The sequence below is a fragment of the Anas acuta genome, chromosome 3 (genome assembly GCF_963932015.1).
Source record: "Anas acuta chromosome 3, bAnaAcu1.1, whole genome shotgun sequence".
NCBI lineage: Eukaryota > Metazoa > Chordata > Aves > Anseriformes > Anatidae > Anas > Anas acuta.
In genome coordinates this window covers 82,746,551-82,763,611 of record NC_088981.1, presented here as the reverse complement: position 1 = coordinate 82,763,611, position 17,061 = coordinate 82,746,551, and the positions used below count along the sequence as shown (strand labels likewise).

Genomic DNA, 17,061 nt, shown 5'->3' with positions numbered 1-17,061 from the left:
GGTCAGTCAAGCACTGCAGCCAACCATCTAGGTGTGGTTTAAGTTCTAACACAGTTGTTAAGAAAAGCACTTGAGCATTAGTGATTAGACACCTTCTTCATTTTCCCAGGTGAAGTACTGATTCAATTTTCTTCCTGCCAATTGCTGGAAGGCCTCCAGAAGTGTGCCACATTACTCTTACTTAATTTTTTTCCTCAGAGCCTTAAATCCATACATATTTTCAGCTAGCACATAGCACACCCAATCTCATCCAAGCAGTGCAAAAAATTCAGACTTACATAAGGTAGAGCCTGTTGTTTTGTTTTGTTTTTTCTTTCATCATACCACATAGTACCATGTCTTGATCAATTATAACTTGAAAGCCCAAAACATACCCACATTGCAAATCTGCATTTGAAATATGTCTTCTATTTTCAGGCAAAAAAAAAAAAAGACAATTCAGAGCACATCATGAAAGAGACAATAAGGGGTGGGCTAGGATCCTCAGCAGCTGCAGTCAGCTGCTATGACAGAAATGAATTTGGCTTTGCATTTTGAGATACCTGAGGCACCATGGCTAATTTGTCTCTCAGGATGTGTCAGGGGCAAGGGGAGAACAGCACTCTACCTTACTGTCCTTCCAGATCTTCTCAACGTGCCTCTGAAGTGAGGTAGAAAGCAGGCACTCAGACACACACCAAGAAACAGCAGAAGCCCACAGTGAGATGTAATTAACCATTGAACAGCTGCTAATGGGAACCATTAATTGGAAGATTTAAGGCTTGTTTTCACAAGCTACAATTTTACTCCTGAGTTCTCAGTGACTGCTGATGCTCTTGGGGATCTGGACTCCCAGATCTCCAGTTTGGGGGTCTTTAGTTCTAAAATGTTGTTGGCTTTAATTCAATACAGTACTCTGCAATTAATTAGGAATCTCATTATGGCAAACAAGGCTTTGCGATGCAATAACATTTTGCAGGGAGCAAACCAAGTGACAGGCAGGGACTTCTTAATGGGAACATTATCATATTTGCTCTAAAACTCAGAAAGTTGCTCTTCAACCTTACAGACACACAGGGATAGCTAAAATTTGAATTTCCTTGTCTGCTTCTCCTGTGGACAATCCTGCACCTGCAGGTTTTAACAACATAAGATAGGAATTTGTTCAGTCCTTTCCTAACTGCAAAGCCCTGGAGTCTTCAGGTTTGGAGATGCTCTTGAAAAGACCAACGTTACCAAATGTGACTAGTTAGTGCAGCAAGCCTACACTACGAACATTTTAATTCAGACATTGTCAAATACAAGTCATCACTAGGAAGAGGTGAGTGATGCAGGAGAGTAACTGTCATTTTAAATCATCTTCATATTACAGTTATAGATTTCTAATATACATTTAATTACAGAGATTACAAGCCCTTATAAATTATCAGCAGGTCTCTGGGAATATCACTCCCTTTGTTTCACTCTGCTTTAATTTATTGTTCCTAAATAGAGGACAATTATCATTCACAGCCAGCTGCTCCTGCAACACACTAGAGGAAAGGGATTTGTTTCTGAAGCTCGTTCTCAGTTGTTTCTCCTTTTATTTTTATTTTTTACATAAACAAGATCCATGTGTTTTCCATTTTAGTCCAACGGACAGACCAGTCTTACAGACTCCATTGGTCCCAAGACTGGCCTTCACAGGTTTGGAAGGACATTCATTCAATGGATGCCAGGGACATTTTTTCCCACCTTTCTTTCTCCAAAGAAGTATCCAGACATTGCAAGATGCCATCCACCAGGACTGGCAGCAGGCTGTTCTCACACAGCTCACTTCAGAGAATTTCACAAAAAGGAGAAATGAGATGATTCAAGTCTATCTTGGCAGCTCCAGAGGGATTATTGGAAAAGGTTTAGCAGACTTTTATCACTTGAGAAGAGCAAATAAAGCCAGTGTAGGATTGCTCCCACAGTCATCTGATGGGGTTCACAAAAGAAGAAACCAGCAGTGTTACTGTTCTTGCCCCAGACACCTGATGACACCACGGGAGAGGGGACAGGCAGGGACACAGACTGGGGGTCATCTCTCACTGCCAGAGGTGCAGGTATGCCTCAAGCACTCTGCACACTCAAGAAGGCTGAGGCAAGCAGCACCTGTGAGGACCAAACCCATGCCCTGGCCTACACCCAGACCGCTGAGCCAAGGCCTGTCCAAGATGGCAGGTATACCAGGGGTCCCTGCTCCAGGAACGGTGAGACCCTTGTGCTCATTCAGTTGAACAGAAGGAGGACCTGCAGCTAAGACAAGGGAAATGTTCACAGAAGTTAAATGAAATGGCTGTGTCAGAGAGAACAAAAAAGGACTTACGTATTTGTCTTTTTTATCAGTGAGTTTTCTGGTCTGCTCTGTTCTGATAAACCAGACAGTACTAACATTTTTTTTTTCATCAGTTTTTTATTTAATCAAAATGGAGTGATTTAGGACCAGATCCCCAAAAGCTGTGAAGCTTAACCACAAGAATTTCCTTTCCCCAATTTAAGGTGTCACAAGAGCACTGAAGTCTCACCTGGGCCAAGAGCTGGGCATAGCACAAGGGGGGTTAGTATGGTGAGATACAGCCAACGGGGCATTGCCAGGAGCAATGTGAGCCTCACATGGGCCAGTGACTGAGAGCACACCTGAAAGATTGGAAAGGTGCAGAAATGACTGATAGAAGAACATGTCTGAAGCTACCAGAGAAGCATAGAGGGATGCCCTTGTGGCTGGAGGGACTGGTGGCCACTGCCAACACATGACATGGCATCATAGATGACCATGCTGGTGGCAGCAATATCCAAAGCTGTGTGGCATCCAAAGTGGCACCACCGCACATTAGAACTAAGCCACTTCCAAGAGCCCAGCTCTGGGACCAGCTGGAGCAAGCATCACTAACTTAACAGGTCTCAGCTGACAAGGGCATGCAAGCGTGTGAAAGCTTTTTCTGGCAGACAGTCCATTCTTTGGCCTGCTAAATTAACCTGAGCTTTGCAGCATCACTTTGCCTGGTGTTCCTCTTCCTCCCCTTGCTATTAGTTAAAGCATGACACAAAGCTCTGCAAATTTGGAATATTCATTAGGAGAAGACCCATGAATATTTTATTTTTACCCTAATAAGAATCCTAACAGAAAAAGCTAGCAAAAAGTTCTTATTACAATTTTAAACTTAAGTCAGCATAAGGGAGCAGAAAGCTGAAATAACTATAGATAAACTCTTAGAAAAACAGGGCTGTGGTACAAGGAACACAGCTATCAGTTCCCTTGGGCTAAAAGGCAATGCTTTTCGTGAAGTTTTGTTGACACAAACAGGAACATTGTGAGCAAAATAAGGACAGTGGTAATGAATCAAGCTTAATGTAGTGTTATAAATTTCAGTGCTTTGTAAGAATTAGAGATAGGTAATGGGTATCAGGACTGTGACAAGGGTCTGTACTGCTCTTGTTAAAGACACCTCTGGTAGAGGACAGATAAAAGCACTGTGGAATACCGTGCTTTAAACAATGGATCAAAATCCATCATTGCTTTTGAGCAGAATACTGTTGTTTCCTTTTGCTTCCAGTTGACGTTGGTCAGCTAATCGCTGGACACTTGATTGAATTTATTCCTTTGTTAAATACATAGGAAATGGCCCAGACAACCCAAGTGGACTTCATTAGCAGAGTCTTAGTGATCCAGCTCTGTATTAAAGAGAAGAAAATACAAGACATAATTTTCTCACAAATCCTGCTGTTGTCACAAAAGAAAATCATGCAGCAGAAAGCTCGCTTGACTCCTTCTCCTTTAATTTTTAATGTTCCCCCAAACCTGTGCACTTTTGCAAGTGTATCTATGTGTTTTTGTGCACTTTTGCAAGATATATAAAAGATTAGCTAGCAAAGCTACCACTAAGCAAAAAGAAAATAACCATTTTGAGGCTGTTTTCAACCTTGGGCTCACACCTCTGAGACTATGTCCCTACAGTCCCTAGTGCTTATCGAAGTGCTACCAGGTTAGTCTGAGGCACAGGCACCACACAGAGCAGGTAGGGGCAGATGGTTGTACTTCTGTTGAATAACCTCCATGGCCAGCGTGGCATTTCATCTAGCTTTTTGCAATCACGGGTCCTTTAGACCGGCTGCAGAGGACAGCTGAAGCCTGGTCTTGTGTAAAGCTTCTCAGCACAACGTTGTCCCAGACAAGTTTTCTGGAACAGATCTCACACCTGAGGGTGAGTTCATACCGTTTCAGCTCACTGTGTCCTTTTGGGTCCCAGTGTCAGGAGCCCCGCAGCCACGCTAACTGTGCCATGTAACCACAGCCTTGGGCCCAAGGTCCAAGCAAGTCCTTTCACAGTCCCAGGAAGGCTATTTCCCTGCCTGAAACTTTTTAGAGAGTGCTGTCCATTGACTCCAGCCTGTTCATATCAACACCAGCTAAGGCTTAACCAAAGGTTAAAGAGTTTTCTGATATACTATCACTGAAGCTCAGCCTGCAGAAGGGGAGGCTCAGCAGGGAATCTCATCGATGTCTGTAAATACCTGATGGAGGATGCAAAGAGGACAGAGACAGGTTTTTTTCAGTGGTGCCCAGTGACAGGACGAGAGGCAATGGGCATAAACACAGGAGGTTCCCTCTGAACACCAGGAAGCACTTCTCTGCTGTACAGTTGATGGACCACTGGAACAGGTTGCCAGAGAGGTGGTGCAGTCTCCCTCCTTGGAGACCTTCAAAGGCCACCTGGACGTGGTCCTGGGCAGCCTGCCCTGGGTGGCCCTGCTTGGGCAGGGGTTGGAGCAGATGAACTCCAGAGGTCCCTGCCAACCCAAACCGTTCTGTGGTACTATCAGCATTGCATGCAGCTTGTCTGTGTGTAACCACCAACAAAACAGCAGAGAATTAATGGCTAGGACAGAAAAGTGAGCCATGATGTTCTCTGCATCCTCACACCGTGGCTCAAGGCTGGAAGCACTGAGCTACTATCTTAGGTTGAGGCTTGCAAGTTTTCATCATGGTTTCACTGCCCACTTGCTTGAGCACACTGTTCTGGGTGGCAGCATGCTGATGCAGGGCCGGAGGCAACAAGTGCAGTTACCTGAGCCTAAACTGTAACAGCATTTAATTACAAGGTTTTCAGTAAAAGGCATTCCTGCTTTCGGTGGCCTTTCATGGACTTCTGCTTTTGGATTGGTAACATGTATTTGAACTTTCCTTTGCCTTTTCATCACTGCATGCTGCAAGTTTGCCTGAGGGAAAATATCCCATTATACTTGCGTGCCTTTGGGGAGAGATTCAGTTTGCAAGATGCCTCAGAATCACATGCTGTTTTTTTTATAACCCTATTTTTTCATTTTAGGAGCAAAACAGAGACATAAACGATGCATAAAGCCCATGCCAGTGTGATTTTCATCACTCTCCATGGATGATCTAAGCTCCACAGCATGTACTTCACAACACTTTAACAGCGAACACGTTAGTCCTTTACATTTCACCTTACTTCCCATATTGTCCTTTTTTTTTTTTTTTTTTTTTTTTCAGTAGGCTCTGGAGGGATCAATAACACAAACCTAATAAAATCTCCAGCAGTGCCATGGGCATGTTCCTTGCATGCCGTGTCCCCCAGCAGCAGGCAGCAGCACCCAGGGCTCAGCACTGATGCACCCCAAGTTGCGCACTGGGTGATGCAAGTGTATGATAACTGTATGCTTTGTGAGCAGTTTGGAAGAGGGAATGGTGTGTAGTAGCATTCACGCGATTACTATCAGTCATTTGTATCTTATGGGTAGATTAAAATTATTCTCAGGGTCAAGAAGTACATTCCTTTATTTTTGCAAGGCTTAAGGAGCTATTGGAACTTGGAAAAAAAATAATATATATAAATATATAAGTATATATATATATATATATATATAACTTTTTCTTGAGCATCAGCTCATCTGGAAGACAGTACTTAAGTCTGAAGACAGGAGGCTGCAGTCTGCTACACCACCGTGCAGTTGCATGGGTCTCACTGATGGTATTCGGACCAGCAACAAGCTCTTCTTTTGATACATGGCCAGGTACATGTGGCAATTTACAGGTTTATTATCCTACCCTACAAATCACTGAGGGGAAGACTTACACTCCTGCCTACAGGCATCCCCCTACTGCTGAGATCTTGAGAATCACATTTTCAAGCAAGACCATTTGTTAATGAAAAGTAAAAATGGCTAAAAGCTGTTTCTCTCACCTCTTGTTTCACAGCAGGAAAGATAGCATACAGTTCTATAATAGCTATGTAATTCCATGACAAAACCAGTATCCAGATGTAGCAAGGTTATTTTTTTGTCTCTCCATTTTTCTTTGAGATGTTATCTTCCATCCACACCCTTCTTAACTTCTTAGCAACATAAAATTCTGTTTGCCGCTTATTCAGCTCTATTTCCAGTGCTTAAATACAAGCTGATTAAAAAAAAAAAAAGTTTCAGAAACCACACAATAACATTTCAAATCACATTTCAAATCAGGTAATCAGAGGTTTGACTTAGGGCAAAATGGATAATAAATTTATATTAAGTACAGTTTGATAACCAAAAACGGATTGAGAAGAGAATCATCTGTTAGGGTCCTGGTCAGCACCAAGCATTGCTACTTCCAGAAGAGACTGGCACGGATGGAGAACAGACACTTTCCCTCCTCACACAACATGTTTAATCCATAATGTCACAGATTTTCCATTGAGACTGTCTCAGGACCTCCAATATGGACATGAGAGCTTGGGAGGGGAATGCACTCTGACCTAAGGAACTTAAATTAAAATTGTCTGATCTCTTACAAAAATAATTGAATCTGAGCTGTTCCTAAGAGTAACACCTCCATTTATTGAAAGGATACTGCCTGAGAAACAGTTTTCTACAAAACAGATGCCAGGATTGGTGGGGAGTCTGAAAGAAAGCAATGTAATGGCAGTAGTCAATTCAGTGGAGAAGGAGAGCTGAAATCCTCCCTTCCCAGCCCCTGTTTAATTGGAAGAAGGCAGGAACGATAGACGAGTTCAGAGGACTAAGACTGGAGCAATCTCAGGGAAGACCCGATGGCCAATAAACCTACTGTCCTGTTAGCAGCATGTAGCGTGAGACTGGCGGAGTAAAGATGAAAAAATACCAGTACGCTTCAAGCTGACATAAGGTGAGCGGAGAAACCTTTATACAACTGAAAACTGCATCTCCCTTATAACCACCCACATCCACACATAATGGGTATATTCATCTCAATTTATTGGGCTTTTCTGTCAGACACACAGAGGGTGGAGCAAATAGTGCCATCTTCTCATAAATCAGATACCGCCCACTAGCATAGGCAGAGCCTTGAAATATAGTGGAATGCATTTGATTTCCAAAATCTGTTGTATCTGCGGTAAAACTACGGGGAAGAGAAGCAGAACTGTGTGTATGCAAATGAATGCCTAGCAAAATCGGTGTTTTTTAAAAAGTGGTTCTAAAATGCAGAGCAATAAACCTATGCTCACATTATCATCACCACTCAGGCATTTAAAGATTTGCTAGACACATTTCCCACGCCTGCATCCTTCTCCTTTTTTTTTTTCCCCAGTGCAATCTCATTAAATGAACAGCAGGATAACATTTCCAAAATGTACACATAACAATGTGGGGAAATATGTTACTCCAGATTCTCGGGCTGCTCTTCCCAGGGTAAATATTGTCCATCTCTTGTCTCTCCTCTGAGTTTTTAAGAGAGAGATGGAGAGATGGATGGCAACAGATGCAATGGATTTCTTTCTGTTTGTGTACCTAAAAAAATAATACGAGAAGGACACAACACAAAAGAGGTACCGGAGCACGGTACAGATGGAGGCTGAGGGATTTTTCCATTCCAGGCAACGCTTTTGGAAAGGGCTGCAGAGTAAAGCAGGGACCTTGCCCAAAGACCAGCAGGCTTGCTGAGAAGGAGCAAATGGTGAGGAGCAATCCAGAGGAGGACACTGAAATTGCTAATGGCCCCCTCCTGTGTTCCCACTGTACAAAGCGAGGCTGAGGGACTGGTGGGATTTGGGCCAGCCGTGAGTGGGAGCTCGGAGCTGCGGGACCTCCAAGGTGATCTCCAACCTACGCAACTCTCTAAATCTAGGATTATCATCACTAGCTGATGTTTTGTTTCTGTCTCATCAGATTTTGGAGAGGACAGGGTAGGCTTTGTGCCCTGGGATGGGTTGGCAGATAGGTATAGGCAGAGAGGGTTCCCTAATCCTGCAGCACTGGGCAGTCCCCTTTTCACCTGAGGCCAGGGCGCATTTTTCATATGGTTTTTCTGCCCTACGTTTCTGGTCAGGGCGCTCTGGGACAGGTACCTCTCTCAGATGTACTGGCTTGCACTGCCATAAAAAATAACATTAGCTGCAGGAGGACAGCCTTTTTAATTCCCTCAGTGCTGCTATTACCATCTCAAAGAGCCCTCTCTAGGAAAGGGGCTCTACTTCTGGGCTCAGGGCTATGCCTAGGACCTCCTGGATGCACTGCAAACACCACGTTCCTGACATGTACCACTCCAACCAGATTTCAGAAAGCTTCACAGGGGTCAATTAATGCTTTCACTTTACAAAAGGCATGAAGAGGGAAACAGGGAGTCACACAGAAGACCTCAATTCTCCTGACCTCTAGTTCAAAGTTTTATCCAAATAACACACCTCTGCAAGCTGTTGCTCTAAATCAGCAACATGCTAGAGCCACCAACACTTGAAATCCTGGATCCCCAGCAAAAAGTAAACTGCAGCCCAGTGATGTCCTTGAGCCTTAAACCACACAAGTTGAGCTCCCAACTCACCTGCAGGGAAATGTGCCAGTGCCTGACTTGCAACACTTCATCTTGCTGGGAGATTCACCGTTTGCCTGGAATATTACTGAATTGTTAATGATACTAAATAATTTACATTACTAGCTCTGTATTTAAAAAAAAAAAAAAAAAAAGCATTTATTTAACTTTCAGACAAATCCTTTCTGCTAGAGAGAACACCATCATAACAGCCACAGCAAGAGAAATGAAGATGAGGATTTGCCAGCAGATACCTTTTGCAGGTAGTTTCTATAGACAAGGAGGGAAACAGGGTCATTTTAATTCTAGAGGCAATTTGGTTGCTGAAGCTTGTCTGCATTTACATTTAAGTGGTTACTGCATCCTCTTTATGCACTTATGTCCATTGTTTAACTCCAGACTCCCACACAGTCCACAGATGATCCTTCTGCTTTTATAATCAAAGACTTCTGGAACATTTTCCCTATACTCTTTGTCCTATACCTTAAGCTTCAGTGTTACATATCAATTCAGATGACCTATTTTCTGCTGACAGCATTTCTCCAAGTCTTTCTGCTATAGCTTTTCACAGCTTTTCAAGAAAAGGGCCAACTTTCTGCTTACAGGGTTCTGAAATCCTTCACAGGGGTCCAAACAAGAGGGAGTTTCTCTCTCAAGAACAAAAAACATTATACATTTTCTTCAATCTTCTTCAGGGTGAAGGTCCCAAAACAAATACCAAGTTATTTCCTTCACAGACTTACAAGCCTAACATCAATGCTTTCCCTGGAACAGCTCTCACTGGAACAACTTTATATAATCTCCAGGCCTCAGAAAGATATCTTGCAATTACTCTGACTCTTTTGTGAGGAACTTAGGAAGTTTAGTGCATCGCCGAGCAGTTAACATCTGTGATTTCCTACTGAGTTCTGAGTTTTAAATCAATTAGCAGTAATTGGGACTGTTTACAGTGGGCTTTCATGTGGAACAAGCATATGCTGGAAATTTAAACTAAATATTTAAATTCTTGCACCAAATAACCATGCTGAAAATCTTAAAAGATATTTTGCCCCTGTGATGTGCTGTTAATTTAGTTAGTAACTCGTTTGCAGAACTGACTTCTGGCCTTTTAAACAAAACTGAAACCACCAGGACTGGAGAAAGAAGTGTTTTTTAATTTTATTTTTATGGTCTCCATTCCTCAACATCTAATTGTTTGCGCTGCACTGAAATCACACCAACCTGAATTAATTAAATGTAACAAAATGGCTAATTCCTGCATGGCGTGGTCTTGAACATTTTCTTCAGTCTATTAAGGTAATAAACCTACGCCATCGAATTACACTCAGAAGGGCTATATGCAGTTTTCAGAAGGGATCAAAGCCCCTGATAACAGTAGTTAGCTGTGCAGAATTATACCACACACTTTTAAATAAAACTGCTGATCTTTCGATATGGAGAAAGTACCAAACCGAGAAGTTAGCTGGGGCGCTTCCCTGGCCACCTGGAAGTGAATTCCCCAATTATGGGGGAATTGGGAAATAGCGGGTTGATCTCTCAGAGCCTGCAGGTTATCGCTGTCTTTAAGCAGCTTTGCCAGTGCTAGCGGTTCTGAGAACTGCCTTCACAGATTAGGCTGCAGGGAGGTGCCAACCCGTTGCAGATGCCACGGCACCTGCAGGGATGGGAGCTGCAATTCATCCCTGTTCCCTAAGTGGGAACAGGGAACTACTGAGAAGCCGTGACGCAGACAAGCTGAGAGAAACATCATTTGCACTAGCAATGCTGAGGAGCTCTTTCACCTTTACACTGAAGGGAAGGCGAGATGTGGCTCTTGATGTAAAAATGGCTATTGCGTATTGGAACTGAAGCGGAAAGGATTAGCACAAACCCTTATTTCCATACTGTTGTGTTACCAAGAAAATCCATAACAAATACAATCATTATCAGAGAAAGCCAGTTCAACAAAGCAATGCTTTTAAAAAATTGAAAGCTGAAGGGAGACACAATTATATTTTGTTCAGGTCAATAGGCACTTTCATTCAAGAGGACAATTATTGAATAGCAAACAAGAAGATGCAAAGCCATCATTACTCTGTAATGAACCCAGCCTGGAGCTGGTTTAGCACCTATAACCTGAGAACAACACCATCAGCCACTTGTCGGTGATTTTTTAAAGCTGAAAAAATGTTTACGTAGAGAAAAGCCAGGGAGGGTGGACATGCACACAGCTTATTTGTGAACTTTCAGCTGAATTTTCAAAAAGTGATCTCTGTCCCCATGGCTCGCTTTGCAAGCTCCTTTCCCCAGAGCCAGGACTAGCCAGGAGGGGCTGAAAAGTCCCTGATACCCACAACACCTTTGCTAAGGGGACAGGCACAAGAAGTGACAGTGGGGCAACCAGAACCCAAAACATTTCCAAATGCTTTTCCTCACAGGAGAGCTGCCTTCATCATCTTCATGGCCCATCGGGGGACTTTCTCATGTCTCTCTTGCGCTCGGGAACCCAGAAGCGGATCCAGCACTCCAGGTTCAGTGCTGAGCAGAGGGGGAGGATCACCTCCCTCCACCTGATTGTAGTGCTTTGCCTCATGCAGCCCACAATCCTATTAGCCTTCTTTGCTGAAATTTTATGCTGGTAGCTCTGCAATGAGAAGCACTCAGGAACTGGCAAACCTGCCCCTCACTGTTACATGGGCTCTCTCTAGACATTTGGGGCAGAAAGGGCTGGAAATGGTCTTCCAGAGGGTCATGTCTCTGGCCAACCACTATCATGATGATAGACTATTTGTTTCACCCTGTATACCTGAAACCACTTTAAATCATGCCTGCACTGTACAGCATGTGGGTGAAAGCTGTCTGTGCAACTATCCTTCTGTAACCTAATTCTGCAGAACGTGGTTCTTGTCTGCATTGGAGTTCTTTTACACTGCTCTGACATTGCAGAAAGGCACAAGCAGCTAAATCCACTTCAAGAATCTGTGATCCAGCAAATACAGCAAAGCAAAGGAAAATGGGGCTCACAGTCTTACAGAGTTTTGACCACATGTTTTTTCTTACAATGTGGCAGCCATTCCTTGCTCTATTTTCATCAGCGTTACCTTTTTGATTTGTTTTCATCCTAACTGATCTCATATCACTCTCCATCAGCTTTCTGTAAGGGAGGTGATGCAAATTTGGAAATTGGTCATTCCTAAATTTGTCACAGTCAAATCCTTTCCCTGTGTTTACCATTTCAAACTAAAAATATCTCTCATTTGAGGAGCTGAATAGTCTGTAATTATAAGGGTAACAACACACCAGGACAACTGATGCATTTTTAATCCTGATATCTCATGCAATTCTGATTTAAGAATAAAACGTTCAAATTGCCTTTAAATATATACTTTGATATACAGGCTTCACCATCTTTACATTAATATAGTGATATTGCTGTGATTTACAATACTTTCCAAGCCTTCCTATTTCATCGAACAACACAGTGTTCACATTAAACAGTTTCAAGTGTATTTGAGAGACGAAAGGTGACAGAACTGGTAATTACCTTGCTTCTCATTAACGATGACTTAGTACTCCAGGGATCCGTATTAGAATAAATATTCTATCTCCTGTTTATTAACCTTTGTTCTTTAATATGGTGAATGAGTGCTGATAAAGCTATCACTATTGCGACTGCCTCAGGAACTGATGATGTTTCCCCAGCTCCTAATATGATTTGGAGTCACCTTACCAAAAATAAACAGAACTTGACTCTGTTATGCTCCAGACGGTCTGTATTTCTTACACAGACACTAAGCCTAAATATACAGACAATATCAGCTGGTGTCTTACCATCTACTATGAATGAAACTTACTATATAATTCTTGCATAGTTTTATACATGCCAAATTGTAGTGAAACAAGTGTAGAAATGCATAGAACCCCTAAGTTTCCTTGGCCAAGGTTTATTTTGGAAGGTGAGCTCTTTTTGCTAAGGAACACAAGCTTTGCTATGTTGCATGGGAGGTGCCATCTGTCTAGTTTCCAACAGTAGCCAGAGCAAGCTGCTTCAGAAGCAAGTTCCCCAAAACCTAAATCTGGTTGTTACAGAGCAACTTAATTGCTTAAACCCAAGATAAATGTCCTGGAGCTGGAGAGTTTATACTGCTTCTATAACTGATCATTTTAGATCTGGCAATTTCCCTTTAATGCAAACACTAATGAAGTATAATTGTTCTGACTGCAGAACCCTAGAAGAAACAGAACAAACAATGAGGAAATAGAATAAACATTGATTTAATAACAACACAGGACTGTGCCTTGATGGAGAAAAGGCAGCTGCGGTCAAAAAAATAAGTGAAATATCCAGGTGCTAACATGTCATCTTGGACAAACTTGGTAGAAATAAGTCTAGTAGCTATAAGATACAGGGTGACTGGAAAGAAGAGGACTAAACTCTCAGTAGTGATCTTCATATTAATATTTTGGACACTGTGGTTATACAACAAAAATATGTTGCTTTGTAGTTTTGTCATATTTGTATAAATTAACAAAAAAAAAAAAAAAAAAAAGTGTCAAATAGATTGGCTGTCCTGTAAGGATTTCAAAGCTACCAAAGGGCTTAGGGTTCAGTTCAAACCTCCTACTATGGATGCCTGACATGGACTCTGTAATCTTATTAGTCATTGCCTGTCTAATAAGCCATGCCTGGGGACCCCAAACAATGGGTGCTCTAAACCACTGTATTTATTATATATAAACTACTCATTAGGTTTCTAACCAGTGCCTGTAGGGATGGCCAGCACAGGGTTCACAAGTGCTCAGCCTCTACTCACAGTAATGGATCTGAGCAACAGTGAATTTTCAATGGCACTGAAAAATCTCTGGAGATAAATCTCCAGCATTTATATAGCCTCTTTATTTTTTTTTCTGTAAAGAAACCCAGGAATGATGACAACCATTTTTGATAAGAACTGGAACATATACTTAAAAACCTGCAACCCTGATTGCTTTGTTACCTTTTAACTTCTCTGCGTGATGGTCACACTGACAGGTTTGACACTTTATTTAGTGGTGATTGGTAGTAAAATCTTCTCAGCCAGACACTTGACACCTACCTTGCCTTGTTATTTTCCTGTGCATCTCCTCCAGGGACTGATTCATTTCAGCAGTATTTGTTGCAAGCAGAACCTGTTGGAGCACAAAGTCACAGAAGAGATTATGAAGACTTCCAGTTACCTGACTCAGTACTCAGAAGTGATATAGGCAGCCATGCCAGAGGTAGCTAACAAGGATGCTTGCTGACATCCATGAAAATTGTACATATTATTGAATTTGGACGGGAACACTCAGCTTTTAGGTTACTTTCGAAATGAAACAAGACACAATAGCTTCTCTGTCTCAGGACCTGCTTGAGAAACTTTAACAGCCTCCCACTTCTCTTAAACTGCACAGCCCCAGTCTTATTGTGTACAAGAGGTATATATATGAAAAGATGTAAGTATGGTCTTCAGTGAAAAAGAAAAGTTTGCAGTAGGAAATATGTAGCAAGAAAAGAAGGCCTATGACTCATTTTTCCTAGACAAGTGTCCTGTTTTTTTGCTCAGAAAGAGCTGATTTTCTTCATAGTAGCTGTTATGGTGCTGTGTTTTGGATTCGTGATGAAAATAGTACAGATAACAGAGACATTTCAGGTGTTTAACAGGCAGGATTGCGTGTGGTACATCTGGGACAGTCCAGTCGTTCGCTGATGCTCAAGGAAGGAGGTCCTGCTCTTCAGCACCTTCATCTTCTGTTCTCCCCCTTCAGAAGAAACTACACCAAAAAAAAACAAGGCAAGTGGCTTCTGCCTAGTGAACTATAGCAGTGTGCTGCGTGGCCAGAAAGCCATCAGGGCTGGCACAGGGAAGAGGGCAGGACTACTCAGCAGAGCCCCACCTCTCACTGACCCAGACAGATATCTGGAAAGAGCTCCAGCTTAGATACACTCTGTCCTTGTGAACTGTCCATTTGTCACACGCTGATAGTCAGATCTCCTGATAGGCATAGGTGGGATCTGAATCTGTGCCATCTACAGCCCAGCTAAGTGCTCTGTGCACTTGGTCAGCATTTAAAACCAGGACTTTTGCTTCTCCACTCTTGTTATAAAGGAAACCTAGTATTAATCTCCTTATCTTTTTTTTTTTTTTTTTTTTTTTTTTTTCTCCTATTCTTTTAAAATAAAAACTAAAGTACCCAACACCAGGAAAGGGTTCATAGCTGTTAAGGGGCAGAAGCCTGACTTCTAAGCATCTCCCTCTGCTTAGATCAAGCGATTGCCTGTGACCATTGACCCCTCCAGAGGCATCCCATGGTGGCTGTGCACAGTGTAGGCTTGGTATTTCCACCACACTGCTCCACTCATCCCACATGCCACAGCATCTCACTTGCATTTGTCAAGCTCACTTTCAGCATGCCATTAGCCATAAAATGGTTGCCAGGGAGCACTTCTTTTTGCTTGGGAAAACAAAGAGAGGAATGTGAAAAGAATGGGATAAATACTTAGGGATGTGCATTATTACATCTGGGCCTTTGTCGCTTTGCTTAGGAGATGGCAGCAATAATTTTCTTTGCTCCTTTCTGAATGAAATTGGGAGGATGATGCTAAGAAATATTCTGATGTGATTGCTGGTAAACAGCTTGCATCCCCAGAAAACCAATAACTGCTCAAGAGCAAAGGAAGAGATAGAGAAGGACAACCTCACCCCTAACATGGAGGTTCACTCTTTCAGAGAGGAATAAAAACACAGCATGACTTAAGGGCATCGATAAGACACACTCAGGACAACTGAGCTGCAGGTATGCTCCCCAGCATCCTCCTGAGGAGCCTATGCAGTGATCCTTTGGTTGGGAAGAGGTGACCTCCCCTTTTCATCCCTAGGACACCACCTCCCAAGCTATTAAGCAAGGAACATCTTGGCTTTGCCCAACTCCTTCAGCTCAAGTTGGGTTAAAGCAAAATCCAAGTGTATACTCACAGCAGCCAAAATAGAGAACAGAGTAAGGGCTTTTAAGGCTTAAGAAAGAAGACCATATTCATCCTGCTTAAGAGAAATTATCCTTTTTATTCTGTAACCCGCTCTTGCTGCAGATGATCTCCTGACACATCAGGGATTCTGTCCCCTTGTGTGTCACGTGTCTCAGGCTGCGCTTGTTAGAGAAAAACCTTTCCTCCCCAGAGCATCCCAGCTTCTAAAACTTACCACTTTTTCAGGGGCTCTGAGCATATTTAATTTTTCCTCTCAAAACTTTCTTTCCACTGAAACTTGCTTGCTTCGAACTTACTCAGAAGATAATCTTGACACTTCTCCAGTTAAATTAAGAAAGTCTCACTTCTCTGGAGATGCAAATGTCACTTTGTCAGCCCAGCTGTCATCCCCTGTACTTTACTCGCCAACCAGCACCTTCTTGACTGAGTGCCACTTCACCTGCTTAACCTCCCTTTCCCTCCTTGGCTGACTCAATTGCTTTCAAAGTGAAGGTGTCTCCCAATACTGAAGTTTATATTTAAAATCAGCAAGAACATTCATACACATATTTGGCACAAACATCTAATGCAACAAGTGAAGTCAGTCATTATTGTCCCCTGAATGAGATGGCAGCACTGGGAGTAAGACAACTGAAAAAGACGGAGGTGAAAATCTTTCTTGCAAATATGCCATAAAAATATCACAAAACAGTGACAACAGAACAGCCTTTGGCACCTATAATGGATATTTTCCTGAAAAATGACAGATTTTCAACCCACATTAACTCTCTCTAGAATGAAAGGCAAGCCCAGTGCAAACAAGAACGAAAGGGAAAAGTTCAAGCCATTTTGTGTGTACATTTGAATAAGGGTCAATTTTATTTCAATACTCTTTTCTTGGGATGATCTGTTTCCTTGAGGGCTTTCACTGTGTTTCTGGATGGGATGACAAGTGAGTGACAGCAGCGCCGACAGCTCTGTTAGCTGCAGAAAGAGGACGGGCGAACACCGCATCGCACCACCTCTGGATAATGAGCTGGGTTTCTGAATGCAACCCAGATTCCTGCAGGACAAGCCACAATGTGACAGGTTAGTGGTAGATGAAGCAACACGTCCTGAGGACTTCTTATATCAAGGGCTTTTACTAGTATACCTACTATATATAGTGCAAAGAAGGCAGAAAAAGAGCTCAGGGCTTAGCCTCATGAAAGCAGTTACCTGCACAAGGCATCCCAGATAAGATGCTGAGCAAGATACTTTGAACGTAGTCATCTTCCTGGTGTCAGTGGCTGTAGGCTGTGCTTATTAAAAAGGC

At 42.6% G+C, this 17,061-nt stretch overlaps 1 long non-coding RNA gene across 1 annotated transcript; it reads right to left on the bottom strand.

The window, feature by feature from the left end:
* Positions 1-2,288: 2,288 nt before the first annotated feature.
* Positions 2,289-8,896, bottom strand: LOC137853062 (uncharacterized). The gene is made up of 3 exons (XR_011094207.1): positions 8,795-8,896; positions 6,204-6,415; positions 2,289-3,675 (listed from the first exon to the last, which is right to left on the bottom strand). It is a non-coding gene; the product is annotated as an uncharacterized lncRNA (long non-coding RNA).
* Positions 8,897-17,061: the final 8,165 nt, after the last annotated feature.